This window comes from Triticum dicoccoides, chromosome 4A (assembly GCF_002162155.2).
Source record: "Triticum dicoccoides isolate Atlit2015 ecotype Zavitan chromosome 4A, WEW_v2.0, whole genome shotgun sequence".
In the NCBI taxonomy this organism is placed as follows: Eukaryota; Viridiplantae; Streptophyta; class Magnoliopsida; order Poales; family Poaceae; genus Triticum; species Triticum dicoccoides.
The window spans coordinates 258,527,914-258,554,126 of NC_041386.1; positions in this window are offsets into that span (position 1 = coordinate 258,527,914).

The following is a 26,213-nucleotide window of genomic DNA, read 5'->3' on the forward strand; positions in this document are numbered from 1 at the left end:
TGGATCACTGAAATGTAAAAGGAGGAGTCTTGAGCTTTTGAGCTTGAGCCAATCCTTTGTCCTTAGCATTTTGAGGGTTCCACTTTCACATCCATGCCATGCCAATCATTGAGCTTTCCTGAAATAATCATCTTGGAATAGCATTAGCTCAATGAGCTATATGTTGTTATGAATTACCAAAACCACCTAGGGATAGTTGCACTTTCAATCTCCCCCTTTTTGGTAATTGATGACAACATATAGATCAAAGCTTCGACAAATGATAATAAGCATGAAATATATCGTTGCTTTGAGAAGTATGTGATAAGTAAGAGCTCCCCCTAAGTTTGTGCATATTTAAATTTTGCTTTGGACTGCAAATGCACAAGGAGTTAGAGTCATGGGTTACTCTTCCATGTCACATACATCTTGGTGGAGCGCTTAAAATGATAAGAATGAAATACATGCACTCATCACCAAGAATAGTGAATGATCACATAACATAGATAAGATAATAGCATTTAGCAAGCATTAAGTGTAGCTTGTGATCAAACACATGATCATCAATGTCTCACAAGCAATGACATAGTATCTCAAGCACTCAAAAGCAAACAAGTTCGAAAAAAAACACCAAATAAAGCAAGAGAGAAAAAAAACAACACTCTTTCTCTCTCTTGAAGCCTATGATCTATACATCTTCTCCCCCTTTGGCAACAAGTTACCAAAAAGTTCCTAGAAAATGCATAGTGCTAGATCGATGCTCAGGACTGATCTTCAGGTGGTGGTGGAGTCCGGATCACTCCAAGGACGAAGGCTTCTGTAGATGCTGAAGTAGACGCTGGAGTTGGAGCTGAAGTAGATGCTGGAGCTGGTGGAACTGAAGCTGTAGCTGGTGCAGAAGTGGTGGCTCTTGTGTCAGCAACTGGCACGGCAGACGACCTCGGACCTCGTGGCACCCTGGCAAAAGCATGAGTGGTAGTCCTGCCTCTCCTCTCCTGCATGTCATCCTGGAGTTGCTCCACTGCAGTCTGAATCTCTGTCACCTTGACATCCAAGTCATAGAACTTTTGTTCCATGATTCTCTCTAGGCTTGCCTGGTTTTGAGTTAGGGTGGCTAGTCCTTTCTCAATCCGCAGGGTGGATGCAATCAGGTAACCAAGCTGCTCTTGTTTAGTTTTCAAGAAATACTCAGATGCCTCCTCTTGAGTTGGCATCTTGGCAGCTTTCTCCTTCCTTGCCTTCTCCTTCTTTGCTTGTGCTTGGGCAAACGATGGCTCATTCTCAGTCATGACAACTTGATTGTCCTCAAAATCTGGACGGATGGGCAGGTGTTCCCTATCCAATAAATATATGCCCGTGCCCATCTTAGAGTTGATGAGCTCCTGAATTTGAGGTGCATATCCACAGCTCCTCTTCTGATCTGCTGCAGTCCTCTTGATAGTCTCTACTATGAGGCTCATGACCTTGAATTTCTGTGGCACATCAAATACGTGAAGCAAGTTTATTGCATGGCCTCTGATCATCTTGTGATCTCCAGACTTGGGAAATAAGGTGTGCCTCAATATCCAATTGATGGTTGGCAGCCCTGACAGAAGATAATGCATTGAGCCAAATTTGAAAGTGTCAAGAGCTTCATTTGGAATTTCCTTGTACATGTTGGTCATTGAGTTATGATCCATCTTTTTCTTGGCATAAATGTCCAAGTCATCTGCTTGCTCCTCTGGGGCATTGATCAGTTGAGCCCATTCAGCAACTGTAGATTGGTACCTCGTACCCTCAGACATCCAAGTTATCCTCCCATCTGGATAAAAGTGTGTCGTGGAGTAGAATTGCATGATAAGCTCCTCGTTCCACTTTGTGAGCTTCTGCCCAACAAAGTCAGCAACTCCACAAGCACTAAAGCTGTCATACACTCCAGGGTAGTGTTCCTCATTTTCCTTCATGTAGGTCCAGTCAACCCATCTCATGTCATAAACAATGGGCTTCTTATCTAGCAGCACTGTCTCATAGAAGTCCTGCTGTTCCTTGGTGTGAAATCTGTAATCCACAGCAGTCCTTCTCCTTCAAGCATACGGGTCTGCTTCTCTCCACTTCCTCAACCCTGAATCTCTCATGAGCTTCATGTCCTCAGCCACAGGATGAGCATCATTGTGGTCTGGGATCTTGGGCTTGAGCTTTCTAAGAACTTGCTCTTCATCCTCTTCTTCAGCAACAGTCTCAGGCACTGGGGCCTTGTTCTTCTCAGCTGCAGGAATGCTCCTTGTATTCCTCTTTGTTTTTGGCTTGGAGGCAGCTTTGGGCTTAGATGCAGTAGCCCCTGATCTTATGGCATCACCCATCAGCTTGGGTGCCTTAGGTGCTGGTGCAGCTACCTCTTCTTCCTCTTTCTCTTCCATGATGGAAGCCTTTCCAAGCACTCTGGCTACGGTCTTCTTGACCCTTTCCTTCCTCTTCTTGCCTTCTGCAGCAACTGGCTCTTTGGGAGTGGGCTTCTCAGTTGAGGCTCTAGCCTTTGACATAGGCTGCCTGCCTGCTGGCCTTTTGATCTTTAGACCTGGCTTTGTGCCTTGAGCTGGCTCAACTCTCTTTGATGTGGCCTCTTCCTATGCCACATAATCTTCATCTTCGGAGTCTGAAGTTCTCTTATTCCTCTGTCTGGCGGCAGCTTTTGGCAGATTGCTTGGGGTACTTCTGCTGCCATCATCTGAAGAGCTGGAGGGACTAGTGCCCTCACTCATCTGCACTTGCTGCTCTGACAAGTTCTGGCTGTCACTCTAATCATACATGCTGCAAGCTCTGACTGCTGACCCTGTGAATAATTTATAGATGAGGTAGAATAGATGAGCATCACAAAATGCAGAGATTTTTGCAAAAGAATGATCCAAAACTTAGTTTTAGTTTCCCACTGAAATCATCTCGGATCTACCGATTTTTAAACTCGGTGATACCGAAGCAGTTTTGGAACCTAAACTAGTGAACTCGGTTGGACCGAGTCACAGTTCGGTGACACCGAGACTGCTAGGGTTTCACAGAGTTCCAAAATCGGTCACACCGATAAGTAATTCTCGGTCAGACCAAGTCTCACTTGTGCAATGGCATAAGCCAAATCGGTGGGACCGAGTTTTTCAACTCAGTGGGTCCGAGATGGTTTCAGCGGAAACCTAACCCTAAAATTTTCGAATCAAAGCTAATCTACGGGCGTATTGACTGGATAGGAGTGTTTCAATCGTGACAAGAATCATGATGATCACAATGTGCTGAGAATTGGATTGGAGAATAGCACAAAGATCGAGTCCATACCCTAGCTCGGCGGAGACTCGCTACGGCGGCAACGGCGGGGCAGAATTCCCGTTGACGGCGACGGAGACCAGCGAATGGAGGCGGCTGGCGGCGAGAAGACGATCCGAAGACCACGTTGGCAGAGCAGGCTATCGCGCGGGCGAAGGGGTTCGGAGAAATTTCCAAATTTTGCCCGTGACTATATATAGCCCGACCCTGTCGGTGTGACCGAGTGGAACAACTCGGTGGCACCGAGATTCATAACTGCATGCAGTTACTGAAACTCGGTGTGACCGAAATGTTCAAATCGGTTGCACCAAGATCGAAAACCTAGATCAACTTAATGATCTCGGTAGGACCGAAAGTGGGGTATCGGTCAGACCGAGAATCATAAAGAGGTTTTGGAAGTTTAAGTCTATGACGAATCGGGGACTCCGAGCGCTCCTCACACAGAGTGGTTCGAATCTGACTTGATCAAATTTTGTGATGCAGCATGAATAGAGTTTGAGACGAGAAAAGCATAGATAGCTAGAGGAGGTTCTTAGGAATTCTTGTCCATCCACTTGGCAAAGGAAATAAACCCAAACGATCAAAACAACAAGTGGATGTCCTCGAATGAGTAAAATATGCAACCAGCATGCTCACACAATAAGATGGCAAATGAAATATGTGGCAAGGCATGCACAACCAATTCTAGCATCTATCAAGCATTTTGCGATGACAAGGTCATCTATATATGAGTATATTGACTTAGGAGTCAAGTGAGAACACTTGATCATAGGTCATACTCATCGTTTAAGCTCAAGTGGGGTTACCACTTTTACATAAAGCATTGCCGTGTTCACATCTTTAGAGTTGCTTTAGCTCAAGTCTTAGAGTAAAGCTCCCCCTAGATGTGATATCCCCCCTTGGAGGGATGAACTAACCTTGGGTTTCGTTGATGATGACTTCATGTAGATGTTGAAGATGTGGATGCTCAATGTTGATGTAGATCACTTGGAGCTATCCATTTGAGTGAATTGCACTTTCAATACCTACATGGGTTAGTCCCACAAGGAACAAACAAGGATATCCATAGACATAGAGTGATGCACACACAAGATGATGTCCATGAAAACTTTTAGGTTACCTTGTCCCTTGTCTTACCAACAAGAGGGTTTGTGACTCCTTGAACTAGTGCAAGATGTGGAAGTTGATTGCACTTGTTCTTGCCAAAATGATAAGAGTGTTGGCGGAGTCACCCTCAAGAACTCTCTAGTTCTTCTTCTTTTGGATCCACATCATCTTGATGGGAATCCTTGGAGTTGTATTCGTGCTTGATGAAGTGGAACTTGAAGTAGTCTTGGGAATCCACTTGACTAAGGTCTTAGGAGCTTCTTCAAATGCGTCAATTTCCTCTTGAAGCTTGTCCTTGCCTTTTTGCTTGTAGTCTTGTGGTGGAAGATCATCTTGAGCTTGTGTCCCCTTGAAAGAAGTATCATACTTCTCTTGTCGAGGAACAAACTTTGTCTTGGGGTATTGATCTTCTTCCCACTCAACTCCATTGGCATTGAACTTTCGTTCAAAACCAACGCCTTGATTCTTCCGGTGCATTCCTTGCTTGCGCACAATTTCCTCGAATTGCTTGCTCCCGGCAAGGCTTTTGTACACTCCTTTCTCTATAATTCCCTTCAATAAGCTATTTTCTTGCTCAAGTGTAACTTGGCTAAGAGAGTCATTAGTGGAATCAATAGAACTACTAGAAGCAACAATATTGGATTTAGCATGATCATTGTTACTGCTAGAGGAAGAATCTTTCTTGTTCTTGTTACTAGACTTGACTTGAGGCATGTAAGTGGATAAGAGTAAACGCTTGGCAATGTAAGAAGAACTTTTCTTGCGGAGATCATCATTGATTGCTTTTAAGAACTCATGCTCTTGCTCAAGATTGAGCTTTTCAAAGCGTAATTTCTCATGAGCTCTTAAAAGTTCTCAATGATCTTTGAAGATAGTTTCATGAGCTAACTTAAGAGTGTTTAGTTCTTTAGTTAGAGGCTCAATCTTTTCCTTATCATTGTCATTCGTTTTATCTTGATTAGCATGATTAATTGACATTTCATCATAGTATTCATCACTAGAGTTGTCAATAAGAAAATCATCACCTAACAAGTCATCTTCATCACTATTGAAATCAACATACTCGGGGTGTGTTACCTTAGGACCTTTGGCCATGAAGCATCTTCCAATTCCTTCATTTGGTGAGTCAAATATGTCGTAGGAGTTGGTTGACACAAGTGCTAGACCGGCAACACCTTCATCTTGAGTATCTTCGGAGTCGGAGTGATAACTTCTCTCGGAGTGGCTGTCGGAGTCGGAGCCGGATACCCATTCACCAACATGAGCTTGATGTCTTCGTCTTGTGTAGCTCCTTGATGATTTTTCCTTCCTTTCCGAATCCTTGCTTCTCCGTGAGTATCTTCATTCATAACGATCATCTCTATTCTTTCTCTCTCTTGGTGGTGATTCTTTGCTTCTTCTTTTTGGAGAATCTTCTCTTCTCTTGTAGGGAGGCGTACACTCATTGGAATAGTGTCCGGGTCTTCCACAACTGTAGCAGTTTCGCTCTCGAATAGAAGATCTTTTGTCATTGTAGGACCTTGACTTGAAGCTTCTATCTTTGCTTCTACTCTTGTAGAACTTGTTGAAGTTCTTCACCATTAAGCTCAATTCTTCATTGAAGTCTTGTTTCTCACTTGATGATGTAGGGGCTTCACATGAGGCTTTATAGGCACCACTTGATTTGTTGTGAAGTTCCTCTTTATCCTTAAGTGACATATCATGAGAAACAATTCTTCCAATCACCTCTGTTGGCTTGAGATCTTTGTAATTGGGCATCATTTGGATCAATGTGCACATGGTATTATATTTTCCATCCAAGGCTCTTAGAATCTTCTTGATGATGAATCTATCGGTCATCTCTTCACTCCCTAAGTCGGCAATCTCATTTGTGATGAGAGCAAGCCTAGAGTACATTTCAGCGACACCTTCACCATCCTTCATCTTGAACTTGTCAAGTTGACTTTGAAGCACATCCAACTTGGATTCCTTGACGGAGTCGGTACCTTCATGCATATCAATCAAAGTGTCCCAAATTTCCTTCGCATTCCCAAGACAGCTGATTTTGTTGAATTCTTCGGGGCACAGTCCGTTGAAGAGAATATCACAAGCTTGAGCATTGTATTGCAACATCTTCAACTCATCCGCGGTAGCTTCACGGTTTGGTTCTCTCCCATCAAAGAAGTCACCTTGCAAACCAACACACACAATAGCCCAAACGGCGGGGTTATGTCCAAGAATATGCATTTTCATTTTATGCTTCCAACTAGCAAAATTAGTACCATCAAAGTAGGGACCTCTACGGTGATAATTTCCCTCGCTAGACGCCATACTCTCCTAGGTTGTGAAACCAAGGCTATGACCACCAAAAGCTATGGAGATCAAAGCAAATGGAGACCAAAGCTCTGATACCACTTGTAGGATCGAAAGTATGTCTAGAGGGGGGTGATTAGACTACTTGACCAAATAAAAACTTAACCTTTTCCCAATTTTAGTTCTTGGCAGATTTTAGCTATTTTAGGACAAGTCAAGCAATCATCACACAATTCAAGCAAGCATGCAAAGAGTATATTGGCAGCGGAAAGTAAAGCATGCAACTTGCAAGAATGTAAAGGGAAGGGTTTGGAGAATTCAAACGCAATTGGAGACAGGGATGTTTTTCCCGTGGTTCGGATAGGTGGTGCTATCCTACATCCACGTTGATGGAGACTTCAACCCACAAAGGGTAACGGTTGCGAGAGTCCACGGAGGGCTCCACCCACAAAGGGTAACGGTTACGCGAGTCCACACAGGGCTCCACCCACGAAGGGTCCACGAAGAAGCAACCACCCACAAAGGGTCCATGAAGAAGCAACCTTGTCTATCCCACCATGGCCATCACCCACACAGGACTTGCCTCACTAGCGGTAGATCTTCACGAAGTAGGCAATCTCCTTGCCCTTACAAACTCCTTGGTTCAACTCCACAATCTTGTCGGAGGCTCCCAAGTGACACCTAGCCAATCTAGGAGACACCACTCTCCAAGAAGTAACAAATGGTGTGTAGGTAATGAACTCCTTGCTCTTGTGCTTCAAATGATAGTCTCCCCAACACTCAACTCTCTCTCATAGCATTTGGATTTTTTGGAAAGAAGATTTGAGTGGAAAGCAACTTGGAGAGGCTAGAGATCAAGATTCATATGGTAGGAATGGAATATCTTGGTCTCAACACATGAGTAGGTGGTTCTCTCTCAGAACAAATGAGTTGGAATGGTGTATGTGTTCTGATGGCTCTCTCTTCGAATGAAGAGGAGGTGGAGGGGTATATATAGCCTCCACACAAAATCCAACCGTTACACACAGTTTTCCAATCTCGGTGGGACCGAATCAACAAACTCGGTCGGACCGAAAATGTAGACCTAGTGACCGTTAGAGATTTTCGGTGGGACTGACATGCAACTCGGTAGGACCGATATGGTTAGGGTTTGGGCATAACGTAATCTCGGTGAGACCGATTACACAAACTCGGTGAGACCGAATTTGGTAATTAGCTAACCAGAGAGTTGGTCAGGCAAACTCGGTGGGACCGATTTGCTCTTTCGGTGAGACCGAAAAGTTACAAAGGGGAAACACTAAATTTACATTGCAATCTCGGTGGGACCGATTCGCTCTTTCGGTGAGACCGAAAAGTTACGAAAGGGAAACAGAGAGTTTGCAATCCCATCTCGGTGAGACCGAGATCCCTATCGGTAGAACCGAATTGCTAGGGTTTGGCAGTGGCTTATGACAAGTGAAACTCGGTGGCGCTGGATAGGAAGAATCGGTAGGACCGAGTTTGGCTTAGGGTTTAGGTCATATGTGGATATGGGAAAGTAGTTGAGGGTTTTGGAGCATATCACTAAGCACATGAAGCAAGAGGCTCATTAAGCAACACCTCATCCCTCCTTGATAGTATTGGCTTTTCCTAAAGACTCAATGTGATCTTGGATCACTGAAATGTAAAAGGAGGAGTCTTGAGCTTTTGAGCTTGAGCCAATCCTTTGTCCTTAGCATTTTGAGGGTTCCACTTTCACATCCATGCCATGCCAATCATTGAGCTTTCCTGAAATAATCATCTTGGAATAGCATTAGCTCAATGAGCTATATGTTGTTATGAATTACCAAAACCACCTAGGGATAGTTGCACTTTCAAGGAGGCGTTGATTGGGTGGCGCTGAAATCTAGGGAGGTGGATCTCGAGGAAGACAAGAGGAGTGGATCTGGTTGGTGGATGAGGAAAACGAGGAGGATGCGACGGCGACCGAGGGGATGGATGGGACAAACCCCTAAGATCTAGGTTTCCATCTATATATAGCAAGTTGGTAAGGTTTAGGGTCACCTGGTCACTCCGATCATAATTGGACGGTCCGAGATAAATGGGTTAGGGAGTCTAAAAGAGAAATCGATGATGTTTTATAGATGTTTGGGGATGATCTAAAATCAATGGTGACGACTGCCCGGGCCGGGGCCGGGACAGCTTTCGGACATGCGCGCGAGGAGAGTCGCGGGCATAACCGAGAGAGGTCGGTGTAACACCCACGATGCGGCTATATCTCCCACGTGTCGGAGTAGGACTTAGAGGCATAACCGCATTGTTGGCATGTCGCAAGAGGGGTAATCTTTACACATCCCATGTACTGAATAAGAAAGAGATAAAGAGTTAGCTTACAATCGCCACTTCACACCATACATAAAAATAGCATTACATCATCCAGAATAAAAACATGGTCCGACTAGGGAACCAGAACAAAAGAAGACAACCCCTAATGCTAGATCCCCGATCGCCCCGACTGGGCTCCACTACTAATCAACTGGAAACGAAACAACACAACGAACACGATCTTCATCGAGCTCCCTCTCGAGCTCGGTTGCCTCGCCTGCACTGGTATCATCGGCACCTGCAACTGTTTTGGAAGTAATTTGTGAGTCGCGGGGACTTAGCAAACTCACACCCTCGCGATCAAGACTATTTAAACTTATGGGTACGAAAAGGGTAGTGAGGTGGAGCTGCAGCAAGCACTAAGCATATATGGTGGCTAACTTATGCAAATAAGAGCGAGAAGAGAAGCAAAGCACAGTCGTGAAGCTAGAAGTGATCAAGAAGTGATCCTGAAACTACTTACGTTCAAGCATAACACAAGAACCATGTTCACTTCCCGGAATCCGCCGGAAAGAGACCATCACGGCTACACACGCGGTTGATGCATTTTAATTAAGTTATGTGTCAAGTTTTCTACAACCGGATATTAACAAATTCCAATCTGCCCATAACCACGGGCACGGCTTTCGAAAGTTCAAACCCTGCAGGGGTGTCCCAACTTAGCCCATCAGAAGCTCTCACAGTCAACGAAGGATATTCCTTCTCCCAGGAAGACCCGATCAGACTCGGAATTCCGGTTACAAGACATTTCGACAACGGTAAAACAAGACTAGCAAAGCCACCCGGATGTGCCGACAAATCCTGATAGGAGCTGCACATATCTCGTTCTCAGGGCACACCGGATTGTCCAAACTTCCGGTAGGCCAACCCAGAGTTGCCCCTGGTGGCCCCGGCGGCTGACAGGTTGGACCAACACTCAGAGGAGCACTGGCCCGGGGGTTTAAAATAAAGATGATCCTTTAGTCTGCAGAACCCAAGGGAAAAAGGCTTAGGTGGCAAATGGTAAAACCAAGGTTGGGCCTTGCTGGAGGAGTTTTATTCAAGGCGAACTGTCAAGGGGTTCCCATTATAACCCAACTGCGTAAGGAACGCAAAATCAAGGAACATAACACCGGTATGACGGAAACTAGGGCGGCAAGAGTGGAACAAAACACCAGGCATAAGGCCGAGCCTTCCACCCTTTGCCAAGTATATAGGTGCATTAAAGTAAACAAGATATAATAATGATATCCCAACAATAATCATGTTCCAACAAGGAACAAACTCCATCTTCACATGCAACTATCAACGCTATAAGAGGGGCTGAGCAAAGCGGTAACATAGCCAAACAACGGTTTGCTAGGAAAGGTGGGTTAGAGGCTGACATGGCAAATGGGAGGCATGATATAGCAAGTGGTAGGTATCGCGGTATAGCAATAGAACGAGCAACTAGAAATCAAAGATAGAAGTGATTTCGAGGGTATGGTCATCTTGCCTGAGATCCCGCAAGGAAGAAGAACGAGTCCACGAAGAAGACAAACAGACGTAGCCGAACGGATCCTCACAACTCCGGAACGGAACTAAAGCTAACGAGAGAGGCAACCCGGAAAGAAGCAAGCAACAAAGTAAACAACCATCACATAATCATGGCATGATGCACAACCAAGTATGATGCATGTCCGATTTAAAGAGGCATGGCATGGCAAAGTGCACAAACAAATACTACAAGTTAAGTGGAGCTCAATATGCAACGAGTTGCATATTGACGGAACATCACATCAATTATTTAGTTCACTCTCGTTTATGTACCCAACAATATTAAATGTTGCTAAACATGGCAAGAGGTGGAGCATAAGTAAACTAACCATTAAGGCAAGTTTAAATGAGGCCGGAACAACAAACAACAATTCCGGTAAATCCCCATACGCATTTAGCAATTTGGTGCAAGAACAATTTTTAACACTTTAGATGTTATTAACATGATGCGGATGGCATTTGCAAGTTTTATGCAATAATTATGAAAATGTTGATAAGAGCATGATATGAAGCATTTAGTCATCGTGGCGGAAACGAAAGGGGTGCCACGACAATGACAACAAAAATGGTGCCACGGCAACATTCCGATTCCGATAGCTTACTGAGATACCGGTGCAAAAGGAAGTGGGTGTGAGTGTGTCATGCAAGAAGATGGGGTGCTCCTGGATACCGGGTTCCACGGGTAGACGACTGTGTCAAACTAAGGAACAACTAACGTTCACGGGCGGATTACAACAACCAACATGCATCTCATACAACTCATGCATACGGTCCACGGGTGGTCGTCTCGGGGTTATACCTTCGAAGCGAGCGTTTCGAGGTGGACGGGTTCGATGGGACATAGTGGTACTCAGAGTCTTGTCAAACCCAAGCGACGGTAGTCGTACACGATCCGTTGTGGAAGTAGTTGTACTCGCGGACTTCGGCGGCGGTAGTCGTTCAGGGTCTTGGCGGTTCGTCGTGTAGCCGTACGTGTTCGACGTGGTACACGATTCGAAGTCGAGCATGTCCCATAGATGTTCAGGGTCACTGTGAGGAACTTGTCGAATCGAGGGTCTCAGTCGTCGGTAGTGGTACACGCGTTCTTGGTACTTGGCATTCTTAGCGATTCCGAAAACGGTGGTAGAGGTACTTGACGCGTCACGATGTAGTCGAGCTTGACGAAAAAACGGGTCTCCTCGGGGACTTGATGCATCCGAGTTCTTCGGGTTTGCAGCTGTACAAAATCCACGGGGCGGTCTTGGCATGCAACGAACACGACACGATGTACAGGTGTAGTGGTGGCCCTGGCATCCCGCAACAGTAGTACGGGAAGGCAAGGACACGGCCATTGGTGAGGTTGTAGCAGCCTTGGGTGTGAACTCCGGCGACGGGACGAGGGGAATGGCGAGTTCCCAGATGGAGGAGGATGGGGCCAGCTGGATCTGGCCGGAGTAGAACGGAGGTGGCGGGGCGAGCTCGACGGAGGCGAAGGCATGGACGCAGGGGCCGTTCATGCAGAGCACAGGCGGGTAGCAGGAGCGGCGGGAGGATGGCCACCGCTGGTCGTGGTCGCCGACAGCGACCGGACACGACGGCGGGGCTTGGTGGAGCTCGGCGGCCTAGTTCCATGGACGCGGACAAGGACGGCGGCGGCCGGCCATGAGGGACCTCCTTTCCAAGGCGCAGCGGTGGAGCTCCGGCCTGGGTAGTCAGGGACGAGGCCAAGGCCGGGGAGGGAGCGGCCGGCGGAGGCCGGAGCCAGAAGTCGAGGCGGCGGCTTCCATGGATGACCTCCTGTACGGGGAAAAATGGCGGCGGCGCGGGAACAAGGACGAGGCAGGATGAGGCGCGAGCAGGAGGAGGCACTGGTGTGGTCGCGCACGCAGGGCGGCGGAGCTGCGGGTCCTGGTGGCGGGGCCGAGGGGATGAGGCCAACGGAATCGGGGCGAGGGGTAAACGCTACTCTCTCACTGTCTCTATCTGACGGTGCACGTACAGGAGGGAGGAAGGGATCGAGCGGGAGGCCTCCCCTGGCGCTAGGGTTCGGGAGGGAGTGGGCCAGCTGGAAGTGGATGGGTCGGCCTGCTAGGAGGCCTAAGTGGCCAGCGGTGCAGGCCGCCTCTCTCTCTCTATCTCTATTTTTCTCATTTGAAACAAAACAGAAAAGGACAAAGAAAAGAAAGATTAGGTAGGGGTGGAATCTGGGCATGGGGATAATTTTCACGGACTCACAAAAATGTGCTCGTTCCGAGAAAATAGAAATGGACAAGGTTGAAAGATTAAATTCAAACTCATTTGATTTAAATTCGAATGATTTGAATAGGAAGTGAGGTTTGGGAAGGTCCAAAAATGTTCGGAATTTTGGTAGATCTCCGGAAAGTGGTAAAAGAAATATTGGCAAGGCTAGAGAGTCAAAACTTGAAGAAGGAAAAGGCCAAGGGATTTAATATGCAAGTGGGTTCATGGGTGATTTCAAAACAATGGAATTTTTTAATATAGCTCCCTAATAATAGTAGGAGACTTTTATATGTTATAAAGAGAATTTCACCATGTGAACTCCCTCGATTTAAATGGATCAGAAATCCATGCAATTTATTTAAGTGAGTTGGAAAGATTAAAGACATGATGGCAAGATGCAATGCACATGATGCAATGATGAATGCAACGAACCAAACAAGTCACACAACGAAAACCCAGAAATCATGGAAGGCATCTGAAGCTCCGGTCTTCGGGCATCACAACACTCCACCACTACGAGAGGATCTCGTCCCGAGATCTAGGATGTCATTAGAGGGAAAAAGGAAGAGGAAGATAAGAGGTAAAACAAAGTTGCTTCTTTGACAAACGAGTGAAACCAAAGAACCTTGAGAGGTTGAACAAATTGAAAGAAAGAATACAACAAAGATGAACGAGGTTGAAAACACTCCGGTTGAATGGATTAACAAAGGAAAGAACATGATCTTGAGAAAACAAGATGATGGGTCGAAGGGAGCAACATCACAATGCCTTCGGAACAAATGTGAGAATGGAATCAAAAGAACAGAGGATAAAATGACATCTTCTACCACAAATGAGCTTGAAAAAGCATCTTTAGGAGAAGTGTCTAACGGAATTGTTGGGAATCCAACAATGAAAAGAGTAGGCTTGTAGTGGGCTTATGCAAAACATCTCAAAAAAAACTTCAGGTGAAATTCTGCCACTAACGAAAAACAATGGATTTGATTGATATGAACAAGAAGACGAGAAACTTATTTCACCGGAAGGATAAAAGAAGACTTGGGTCATTTATAAGCACCATAAATAGCAACAATCCTTAGGGAAAGCTTTAGGTGAAATATAACCCAACATAACTCAAACAAAGCGATTGATGGATTGAGAAGAGCTCATGCTCGAAGAAATTGGTGGGTTTAACTATCTCATTCTTGACAATAGTTGTATCATGAAACACGAACTCAAATTGTCACGAATGGCATAACACCACCTCAAATGATAAGATGGAACGAATTGGACTTTGGGATGCAAGATGAAGAATGCTTGAACTCCTCTGAAAAGAATCTCGACGAACATTTCGAGAAGGAATTAAACCCTTGATGAACGATCATGTAGAGCCTACATGAAGAACTTCGGTAACATAAGGATGATCAAACGAAAGGGAAGAGAAGTTGAAAACACAAGGTGAAACCTTGCAATGATTTAGATGGATCTTTGCGACGATATAATTGAGAGAGCTTGGAACTCCGGGAAAAGAAAAGATGAAACAAATGAAACCGAGAATTTGATGAGCCTCAGGAATAAGGAATTAATCACTTGGATGAAACAAGAATAAGAATTATGTTATGCGTATACTTCACCAATTAAATTGATGACACACATTGGATTTGGCATGCTACTTATTGTCGTAGAAAGGATTAAGATAGATATAGTGTCAAACTTGGGAAGGTCTTCAACGAACCACCGGTAGGATTGAAACAACGAATGAATTAATATGACAAACGAAGGAAGAAGAATATTGGAAGAACCACCGTAAGAATTAAAATGACCGAAGAAAAGATAAAGAAACACCAAGAAGAATTATAAAAAGAACGAAGATACTTGAGAGAATTTAGATGCATGAGAACGAATAGATCACGAGCTAATTAGATCATACTTGAATGATGCACCGGTATGATTTGGAGAATGAGAGCTGAAAGTTGAAATGAATAATTCTCAGATGATGGGCTCCAGAGAATCAAACTGAAAAGACTCCTGACTTGCTCCAGATGGGTGAAAAGAATTCTCATGATCGAAAACAATTATGAGAGGATGGCATAAGGCTAGAATCACGAATCTTTGAGAGAACGGATAAGATTTAAGAGAGACTCTTCTTCAGTCTTCAAAATCTGAGAATTACGACGAGAAACACCACCATGAATTATTTAGACCCTCCGGAAGAATCAAAAACGAAGAGGTTGATCCAACGATGAAAAGAATTTGACCGATCTTGGAGAAATACATATGACTGATGATAATTCATTCTTACGTCAAACTTGGAAAAGAATTTGAAAATAACTCCAGGAAAATAAGAAGAGTCAGGTAAGATCCTGGGAAAAGACCTATGGGTTAGGGCCCACTCAAGAGAAAACACCGTTGAATGATTTAAGAGATAGATTGCGCCGGTTGAATTAAATGGCTTGAATGAGATACCAATCTTGAAAGAGCTTGAATGAATGCAGAGTGGAAACACGAATCTTCGAGATATCTTGAACACCCCAGAACAATTGAATAGCGAGAGGTGAATGATAAAGAGGTGCAACGGCATGGGAAAGCATTTGAAACGAGGAAAAGAATATGATCAACAACGCTTGACTTGAATCCACCGGAGAAGATAAAAGAAACGAAGAATAAAACACTTGAAGCTTCATTAGAATCTTCCTTGGAATCGCCGGATAAGAACATTGATGGAAAGCATGAAGAAACTTCACATCCATAAGATGGATACTTGATAAGAAATCTGAGTCCTTGAAGGAAAAGGGTGGGAGGGTGGGAAAAAGAAATACAGCTTGGGACGGATGAAAACAAACACCGTTGAGAAAAACTGAGATTGGATCTTGCGAATGTTGAAATGATCGGATCCTCTTGAAGAGAAACACACCGGTTGAAAAGGATTGGCATGACAATCTCGATAATCATGAAGGATTAGTATTCACATAGAAGTATGAGAACACCACTTAGGAAAAGGCATGGAATCAACACTTCACATTGAAGCAACTCGACTACCACAAACCAAAACAAGACAAAGGATTGGCTTGCAGAATAAGCCGGAACAAACGTATGATAGAAATTTCGTCCGAAGTTTTCGTGGTAGGGCCCACACGGGCTCGATCGTACAACACCATCATGTACAAGGCAGTGCACATGACATACGAAGCGTCCCCGAGTCAGCATAGCCAAGGACTCTTTAAGACACAATGAGACCACTGTAAAACCAACCGTGGATAGGCGGACCACTAGATGTTGAACCCCAATTTCATATCATACATCTGTCAGAAAGATATCCTAGGAGCTACTTGAATTCCCACTTATAAACTCCCGAAACTTCCCGGTTATGCATTCAGGTGTTGGGGATACATGGGAAGCATAATATCTCACCCCAAAACTAACAAACCCTACATCCAGCTGTATCCATCCTTCAACACATAACCAAGAAACCTTCGGAAATCATTTACCTCAACCTTCGAAAAGCATCCGTTATACGAGTTATGGCAATACTCTCGAACTCCCGCCCCAGTACTGGGTGGCGTCGAGGTTATCTCACCAACAACTGCATAAAAGAGATTTTCGATGTCGGCGAAACTCAGGTATTCCAGAACTGCAACGATAAAATTGTGACGACAACACCTCGGAGATCAACTCCCCGGGACACTGCCACAACCCCTAAATGTCAGGAGGCACCAAGAACAATGTTCTCGTCACAAAACCATCGAAACGATTCCAAGATACCCGCGTGATCCTAAATTTTTTTAGTGAAATTTGAGGAGAGAAGAGTCAAAACTCTATGTCAGGAGGCCTCACCAGAGCGACGAAGGGACTGAGGAGTAAAAAGAATCCTACTCTTCGATATATATAATCCTAAAAGACTCAAAACATTTTTCTAGACTCAACAACGCTAGCGATTCGATCAAATAGGGGGATCCTAAGTCGGGGAAGGCTCTGATTACCAACTTGTAACACCCATGATGCGGCTATATCTCCCACGTGTCGGAGCACGACTTAGAGGCATAACCGCATTGTAGGCATGTCGCAAGAGGGGTAATCTTTACACATCCCATGTACTGAATAAGAAAGAGATAAAGAGTTGGCTTACAATCGCCACTTCACACCATACATAAAAATAGCATTACATTATCCAGAATACAAACAAGGTCCGACTATGGAACCAGAATAAAAGAAGACAACCCTTAATGCTAGATCCCCGATCGCCCCGACTAGGCTCCACTACTGATCAACTGGAAACGAAACAACACAACGAACACGATCTTCATCGAGCTCCCACTCGAGGTCGGTTGCGTCGCCTGCACTGGTATCGTCGGCACCTGCAACTATTTTGGAAGTAATATGTGAGTCACAGGGACTCAGCAATCTCACACCCTTGCCATCAAGACTATTTAAACTTATGGGTAGGAAAAGGGTAGTGAGGTGGAGCTGCAGCAAGCACTAAGCATATATGGTGGCTAACTTACGCAAATAAGAGCGAGAAGAGAAGCAAAGCACGGTCATGAAGTTAGAAGTGATCAAGAAGTGATCGTGAAACTACTTACGTTCAAGCATAACACAAGAACCGTGTTCACTTCCCGGACTCCGCCGGAAAGAGACCATCACGGCTACACACGCAGTTGATGCATTTTAATTAAGTTAAGTGTCAAGTTTTCTACAACCGGATATTAACAAATTCCCATCTGCCCATAACTGCGGGCACGACTTTTAAAAGATCAAACCCTGCAGGGGTGTCCCAACTTAGCCCATCACAAGCTCTCACGGTCAATGAAGGATATTCCTTCTCCCAGGAATACTCGATCAGACTCGGAATCCCGATTACAAGACATTTCGACAATGGTAAAACAAGACGAGCAAAGCCACCCGAATGTGCCGACAAATCCCGATAGGAGCTGCACATATCTCGTTCTCAGGGCACACCGGATTGTCCAAACTTTCGGTAGGCCAACCCAGAGTTGCCCCTGGTGGGCACCGGCGGCTGACAGGTTGGACCAACACTCAGAGGAGCACTGGCCCGGGGGTTTAAAATAAAGATGACCCTTGAGTCTGCAGAATCCAAGGGAAAAAGTCTTAGGTGGCAAATGGTAAAACCAAGGTTGGGCCTTGCTAGAGGAGTTTTATTCAAGGCGAACTGTCAAGGGGATCCCATTATAACCCAACCGCATAAGGAACGCAAAATCAAGGAACATAACACCGGTATGACAGAAACTAGGGCGGCAAGAGTGGAACAAAACACCAGGCATAAGGCCGAGCCTTCCACCCTTTACCAAGTAGATAGGTGCATGAAAGTAAACAAGATATAATAATGATATCCCAACAATAATCATGTTCCAACAAGGAACAAACTCCATCTTCACATGCAACTATCAACGCTATAAGAGGGGCTGAGCAAAGCGGTAACATAGCCAAACAACGGTTTGCTAGGAAAGGTGGGTTAGAGGCTGACATGGCAAATGGGAGGCATGATATAGCAAGTGGTAGGTATCGCGGCATAGCAATAGAACGAGCAACTAGCAAGCAAAGATAGTAGTGATTTCGAAGGTATGGTCATCTTGCCTGAGATCCCGCAAGGAAGAAGAACGAGTCCATGAAGAAGACAAACGGACGTAGCCGAACGGATCCTCACAACTCCGGAACGGAACTGAAGCTAACGAGAGAGGCAACCCGAAAAGAAGCAAGCAACAAAGTAAACAACCATCACATAATCATGGCATGATGCACAACCAAGTATGATGCATGTCCGGTTCAAAGAGGCATGGCATGGCAAAGTGCACAAACAAATACTACAAGTTAAGTGGAGCTCAATATGCAATGAGTTGCATATTGACGGAACATCACATCAATTATTTAGTTCACTCTCTTTTATGTACCCAACAATATTAAATGTTGTTAAACATGGCAACAGGTGGAGCATAAGTAAACTAAACATTAAGGCAAGTTTAAATGAGGCCGGAACAACAAACAACAATTCCGCTAAATCCCCATATGCATTTAGCAATTTGGTGCAACGGCAATTTTTGACACTTTAGATGTTATTAACATGATGCGGATGGCATTTGCAAGTTTTATGCAATAATTATGCAAATGTTGACAAGAGCATGATATGAAGCATTTTGTCATCATGGCGGAAACGAAAGGGGTGCCACGACAATGACAACAAAAATGGTGCCACGGCAACATTCCGATTCCGATAGCTTACTGAGATACCGGTGCAAAAGGAAGTGGGTGTGAGTGTGTCATGCAAGAAGATGGGGTGCTCCTGGATACCGGGTTCCACGGGTAGACGACTGTGTCAAACTAAGGAACAACTAACGTTCACGGGCGGATTACAACAACCAACATGCATCTCATACAACTCATGCATACGGTCCACGGGTGTCGTCTCGGGGTTATACCTTCGAAGCGAGCGTTTCGAGGTGGACGGGTTCGATGGGACGTAGTGGTACTCGGAGTCTTGTCAAACCCAAGCGACGGTAGTCGTACACGACGCGTTGTGGAAGTAGTTGTACTCGCGGACTTCGGCGGCGGTAGTCGTTCAGGGTCTTGGCGGTTTGTCGTGTAGCCGTACGTGTTCGACGTGGTACACGGTTCAAAGTCGAGCATGTCCCGTAGATGTTCAGGGTCACCGTGAGGAACTTGTCGAATCCAGGGTCTCAGTCATCTGTAGTGGTACACGCGTTCTTGGTATTTGGCGTTCTTAGCGGTTCCGTAAACGGCGGTAGAGGTACTTGACACGTCACGATGTTGTCGAGGTTGACGAAAAAATGGGTCTCCTCGGGGACTTGATGCATCCGAGTTGTTCGGGTTTGAAGTTGTACAAAATCCACGGGGCGGTCTTGGCATGCAAGGAACACGACACGATGTACAGGTGTAGTGGTGGACCTGGCATCCCGCAACAGTAGTACAGGAAGGCAAGGACGCGACTGTTGGTGAGGTTGTAGCGCCTTGGGCGTGAACGCTGGCGATGGGACGAGGGGAACGGAGAGTTCCCAGATGGAGGAGGACAGGGCCATCTGGGTCTGGCCGGAGTAGAACGGAGGCGGCGGGGCGAGCTCGGCGGAGGCGAAAGCACGGATGCAGGGCCCGTGCGTGCAGAGTAGAGGCGGGTAGCAGGAGCGGCAGGAGGATGGCCGGCGCTGGTCGTGGTCGCTGGCAGCGACCGGACATGACGGCGGGGCTTGGTGGAGCTCGGCGGCCTGGTTCCACGGACGCGGACAAGGACGGCGGCGGGCGGCTGTGAGGGACCTCCTGTCCAAGGCGCAACGGTGGGAGCTCCGGCCTGTGTAGTTGGGGACGAGGCCAAGGCCGGGGAGGGAGCGGCCGGCGGAGGCCGGAGCCAGAAGTCGAGGCGGCGGCTTCCATGGATGACCTCCTGTACGGGAAAAAACGGCGGCGACGCGGGAACAAGGACGGGGCAGGATAAGGCGCGAGCGGGAGGAGGGCCTGGTGTGGTCGCGCACGCAGGGCGGCGGAGCTGCGGGTCCTGGTGGCGGGGCCGAGGGAATCGGGGCGAGGGGTAAACGCTGCTCTCTCACTGTCTCTCTCTAACGGTGCACGCAGAGGAGGGAGGAAGGGATCGAGCGGGAGGCCTCCCCTAGCGCTTGGGTTCGGGAGGGAGTGGGCCGGCTGGAAGTGGATGGGCCGGCCTGCTAGGAGGCCTAAGTGGCCAGCAGTACATGCCGCCTCTCTCTCTATCTCTATTTTTCTCATTTAAAACAAAACAGAAAAGGAGAAAGAAAAGAAAGAGAAGGTAGGGTGGAATTTGGGCATGGGGATAATTTTCACGGACTCACAAAAATGTGCTCGTTCCGAGAAAATAGAAATGGCCAAGATTGAAAGATTAAATTCAAACTCATTTGATTTAAATTCAAATGATTTGAATAGGAAGTGAGGTTTGGGAAGGTCCAAAAATGTTCGGAATTTTGGTAGAGCTCCGGAAAGTGGTAAAAGAAATATTGGCAAGGCTAGAGATTCAAAACTGGAAGAAGGAAAAGGCCAAGGGATTTAATGTGCAAGTGGGTTCATGGGTGATTTCAAAACAATGGAATTTTTTTAATATAGCTCCCTAATAATAGTAGGAGACTTTTATATGTTATAAAGAGAATTTCACCATGTGAACTCCCTCGATTTAAATGGATCAAAAATCCATGCAATTTATTTAAGTGAGTTGGAAAGATTAAAGACATGATGGCATGATGCAATGCACATGATGCAATGATGAATGCAACAAACAAAACAAGTCATACAACGAAAACCCGGAAATCATGGAAGGCATCCGAAGCTTCGGTCTTGGGGCGTCATAGTTGGGTTGGGCCCGGCGGTAGGTAGCGGACTGTGTAGACGGACTAGAGAGGAAAGAGAGGGAAAGGCCGGCAATAGTTTTCGGAGACCGAAAACGTCTGATGTTAAACCGGCTATACTGCCGCTATAGTTATCCGTTGGGGCGTCAAACGAACTCCGAACACAATGAAACTTGGCAGGCGGCCTATCTACACTATAAGAACACCGCATGCCAACTTTTATCCCATTCTGAGAACATTTCCCGGCCACTTATAAAATAATATTTTGAACGTGTCGCGGGCGCGTGCAAGTGTGTCTGGGCTTAGAACGGACAACGGAAAGAACGAGGAGGCTAGGACGGATGCAAGTTTTGAAAACATGATGATGCAATGCACATGATGACATGGCAAGATGCGACACACAAGCAAATGACAAGGCAACAACAACGAATAATTGGAAGACACCTGGCACATCGGTCTCGGGGCGTCACAGTATGCTTGAATATTATTTTTATGTCAATATTAAACTTTTTTGTTGAACCTTTTGAATCTAAATATTCATGCCACAATAAAGAAAATTACATTGAAAATTATGTTAGGAAGCATTCCACATCAAAAATTCTATTTTTATCATTTACCTACTCGAGGACGAGCAGAAATTAAGCTTGGGGATGCTGAGACGTCTCGAACATATCTATAATTTTTTATTGTTCCATGCTATTATAATATCTGTTTTGGATGTTTAATGGGCTTTAATATGCTCTTTTATATTATTTTTGGGACTAACCTATTAACCGGACGCCCAGTGTCAGTTTCTGTTTTTTTGCCTATTTCAGTGTTTCGCAGAAGAGGAATATCAAACGGAATCCAAACGGAATGAAATCTTCATGGGGATCTTTCTTGGAACAAACGCAATCCAGGAGACTTGGAGTGGAAGTCAAAGACGCAACGAGGCGGCCACGAGGTAGTAGGGCGCGCCTAGGGGAGTAGGCGCGTCCCCCACCCTCGTGGGCCCCTCGTAGCTCCACCTACGTACTTGTTTCATCTATATATAGTCTTATACCCTAAAAACATCCAGGGGAGCCACAAAACCACTTTTCCATCACCGCAACCTTCTGTACCCATGAGATCCCATTTGGGGACCTTTTCTGGCGATCTGCGGGAGGTGGAATCGATCACGGAGGGCTTCTACATCAACACCATAGTCTCTCCGATGATGTGTGAGTAGTTTACCATAGACCTTCGAGTCCATAGTTATTAACTAGATGACTTCTTCTCTCTCTTTGGTTCTCAATGCAAAGTTTTCCTTGATGTCCTTGGAAATCTATTCGATGTAATATTCTTTTGCGGTGTGTTTGCCGAGATCCATGAATTATGGATTTATGATCAAGTTTATCTATGAACAATATTTGGGTCTTCTCTGAATTCTTATATGCATGATTTGATATCTTTGCAAGTCTCTTCGAATTATCGGTTTAGTTTGGCCTACCAGATTGATCTTTCTTGCACTCGGAGAAGTGCTTAGCTTTGGGTTCAATCTTGCGGTGTCCTTTCCAAGTGACAGTAGGGCAGAAAGGCACGCATTGTGTTGTTGCCATCGAGGATAAAAAGATGGGGTTTATGTCATATTGCTTGAGTTTATCCCTCTACATCATGTCATTTTGCCGAAATCATTACTCTATTCTTATGAACTTAATACTCTAGATGCATGCTAGATAGCGGTCAATGTGTGGAGTAATAGTAGTAGATGCAGAATCGTTTCGGTCTACTTAACACGGACGGGATGCCAATATTTCATGATCATGCCCAGATATTCTGATAACTATGCGCTTTTCTATCAATTGCTTGGCAGTCATTTGTTCACCCACCGTAATACATGCTATCATGAAAGAAGCCACTTGTGAAACCTATAGCCCAGGGGTCTATTTTATATCATATAAGTTTCCGATCTACAATTCTAGTTTACTATTTTATTTTGCAATCTTTACTTTTCAATCTATACAACAAATATACCAAAAATATTTATCTTACTATCTCTATCAGATCTCACTTTTGCAAGTGACCGTGAAGGGATTGACAACCCCTTTATCGTGTTGGTTGCAAGGTTCTTGATTGTTTGTGCAGGTACTAGGCGACTTGCGTGTAGTCTCCTACTGGATTGATATCTTGGTTCTCAAAAACTGAAGGAAATACTTACGCTACTTTGCCGCATCACCCTTTCCTCTTTAAGGGAAAACCAACGCATGCTCAAGAGGTAGCAGGAGGCGGGGAGGCATCAGCCACGGTTTAGTGGACACACATCTTTCGTGAGTGAACCATGTGCTATTTGAAAACTTTTACATTAACTAACAACATATTTTTGTGAAAACATGAGTTCATCGTTTCGCCTCTAATTTTTTTTCACGGTAAGAAATCACGATTGTACCCTACGGTTCGATTTTCTAGTGCATTTTACCAGGCGAAGGGCCTGGCTAGCATTCTCAAACTTTGAATATGAAAAAAAGAGATCTAGTTTATGTGTGTGTGTGTAGTCGCAACTACATGTGGGTGTTAGCAAGATCATTTGTGTGCTGCTTTGCGAGTTTTCATTCATTGTTCGAGAAACGGGGAAAAACTTCAAACAGTTCGGCCGCATGGTGCGGCCAGAGGCATAGGCCTTGTTGGTATTTTAATTTCAGGAAATGCATATAGAGTTTGAAAAATAACGAAAATCATTGTGTCACTATGGCTTGCTCTCATGATCGCATGGAAAAAATTGGTAAAGTTTGGCACAAGTTATGGTGCTCGAACCTTCCATACCGAAGCATCTCACAAGAAGGACCATAGTTTCCAAAAGGAGACGCGGCACTTCGGACTCCAAATTCTCAGTTACTACATTGTTCCGCCTCGGAAAAAATTCATGGTAAACAATCGCGGATATACCCTTGGTTTGATTTTTCCGGCCCTTTTCAGGTCTCATCCGCTATGTTTAAATCATTCTTTGCACTTGCCTTGCATTTTAGTGCATATAAAGTCCAAAGCCCTACTACAACTACATCTGGGTGTTTTAGTTAGGCTATACTTAGGCTACTCATAGTGGAGAGTGTCATATACTAGTATCATGCATCTATATCTATATCTATACCAATATAAAAAGACCCAAAGAGACAGATCCAACTGATCTCGGCCATCGAACCAAGTCAATCCAACGACCTAGACTGCTCCAATGGTGAGCGTTAAACGTGTTTAACATGCAATTAATAGCATGCCAAATATTACATTAATCATAAAATTAACACACAAATAATAGCATACCTAATATCCACATGCAATTAATATATTGCCTAAATATTAACCTGCATTGCACGTGCGCATTTACTAGTATATATATATATATAGCATAGCATTATTCTGATCTGGATCAGAATAGTTATTTCGATCACGGTGTGCCCGGGACCGACAAGGCTTCTGAACTCGTCCAAAGGAAACAGGAAGAAAATAGCCCCGATCCCCACCACTACACAGCGCGCCACCAACCGACCTCCCCGCCGCCGGCCAACCTCACTGCCGCCGCCCAGCACATCGCCGGCCAACCTCCCCGCCCTCGCCCATCGCGCAGCCAGCCGATCTGGAAAGGAAGAAAAAAGGCGGCTGATCCAATCGCCATGGTTGTCACCAACCTGGCTGCGTCTCTTCCATCTCCCGATCGGATCTTCTTCCCGTTGTCGTCGGCTGCACACCGTCCAGCCTGCGTCGCGCCACCACCCACCCCTGTCGTTGCTTACCTTCTTTCAGCCGCCGCTGTCGTGGAACACCACCTCCGCCTTGACCCACCCCTACTAGTGACGGCCACCACCTAAGCCTGGTGCCTCCCTGTCCCGCGCTACCCGCCATTGTTGCCGCCTGCCCGCCTAGGCCCTACGACCCCCAATCTTCGGCATCCCAACTACAACACAAGGTCAGATGGTCAGACCTTCCTCCACATGTGTGTTTGGACTGCAGGAGGGGATTTGAGCCGGCGCCAACCATCGAGGTCCGGCGAGGCATCCGGCCCAGGCTTCGTGCCCGGCCACCCCAAACCGTCATCTTCCTCACCCCGCAACGTCAACCATCTCCCAATCCTCGCGCGTTGGTCACTGCATGTCTCCTGCCTGATGTTGCTTCCTAAACTTCCTACTGTATAGTAGTTTCCTTCATCGAGGCTCTTGGTGGTGAGGAGACAAGTCCCAAGGGGAAAAGCAGATCTACAGTGGTGGTCAAGCGGGAAGTCAAGCTGGAGAAATAAGGCCCAGATTTATCATTCGCCTCTGCTTTCACCCATGGTGATGTTCTGGATGATGCGAGTGACAAGGGGAAGAAAACCGTGGCAAGTGCTTATGGCGTTGCCAAGTCAAGCAAGAGGGCATCGATGCCCTCATCCTTTGTGGATTTCAAGATGGAGCCAACCGGGTGCGGCAGAATGGTCAAACCGTACAAGCTCCTAGGAAGCATTTTCAAGATGTTGTATCCCCGCCAGCGTGAGGGCCACAAGTGGCTCTGGGTTCTGTGTGTAGGCAACAAAAGGCAGCGAAAAACAGGGAAGCTTTGGTGCCAATTCGTATTTGTAACTTCGTGCTCTTCCTGGTGTGTGCTTCAAAATAAAGCACTTCAAAATTAAAAAGATTAAGAAATAAAAGCATGAAGTCCATACTTGTTGTTTTATCTCTTAATTTTTCATATTTATCTCTTAAATGACAGGGCTCCATGTTCTGGTCGTTACTAGCAGACGAATGTGCTTGTGTTAATGCCTATAAGATAAATATTTATTGAAAGTCAAGTATGTTTACTTGTAACCGAGCATATTTACAAAATTTTCATTTTTAAAAATTTGTTTGTGCAAAAGGTCAAAATGTAATGTTCGAGAAGGCCAAGTATGTTAATTGTAATATAACATATTGTAATACAAAAAATCCAGTGTTTTTCTAATAATAAAATGTACTTGTAATAGAACATATTTACAAAAAATCCAAAATGTAATGTTTTTTAATGTAATACAAAAATCCAATGCAATAGAAAATATTTTTTTCTAAGAATAAAAACTAAGAAGTTCAATTAAGATAACAGAGAAGTTCAAAGTTTATAAAAAACTAATATTTTTTGTCGTTGCTAAAAACTAAAATGAAGAATTTCAAATTA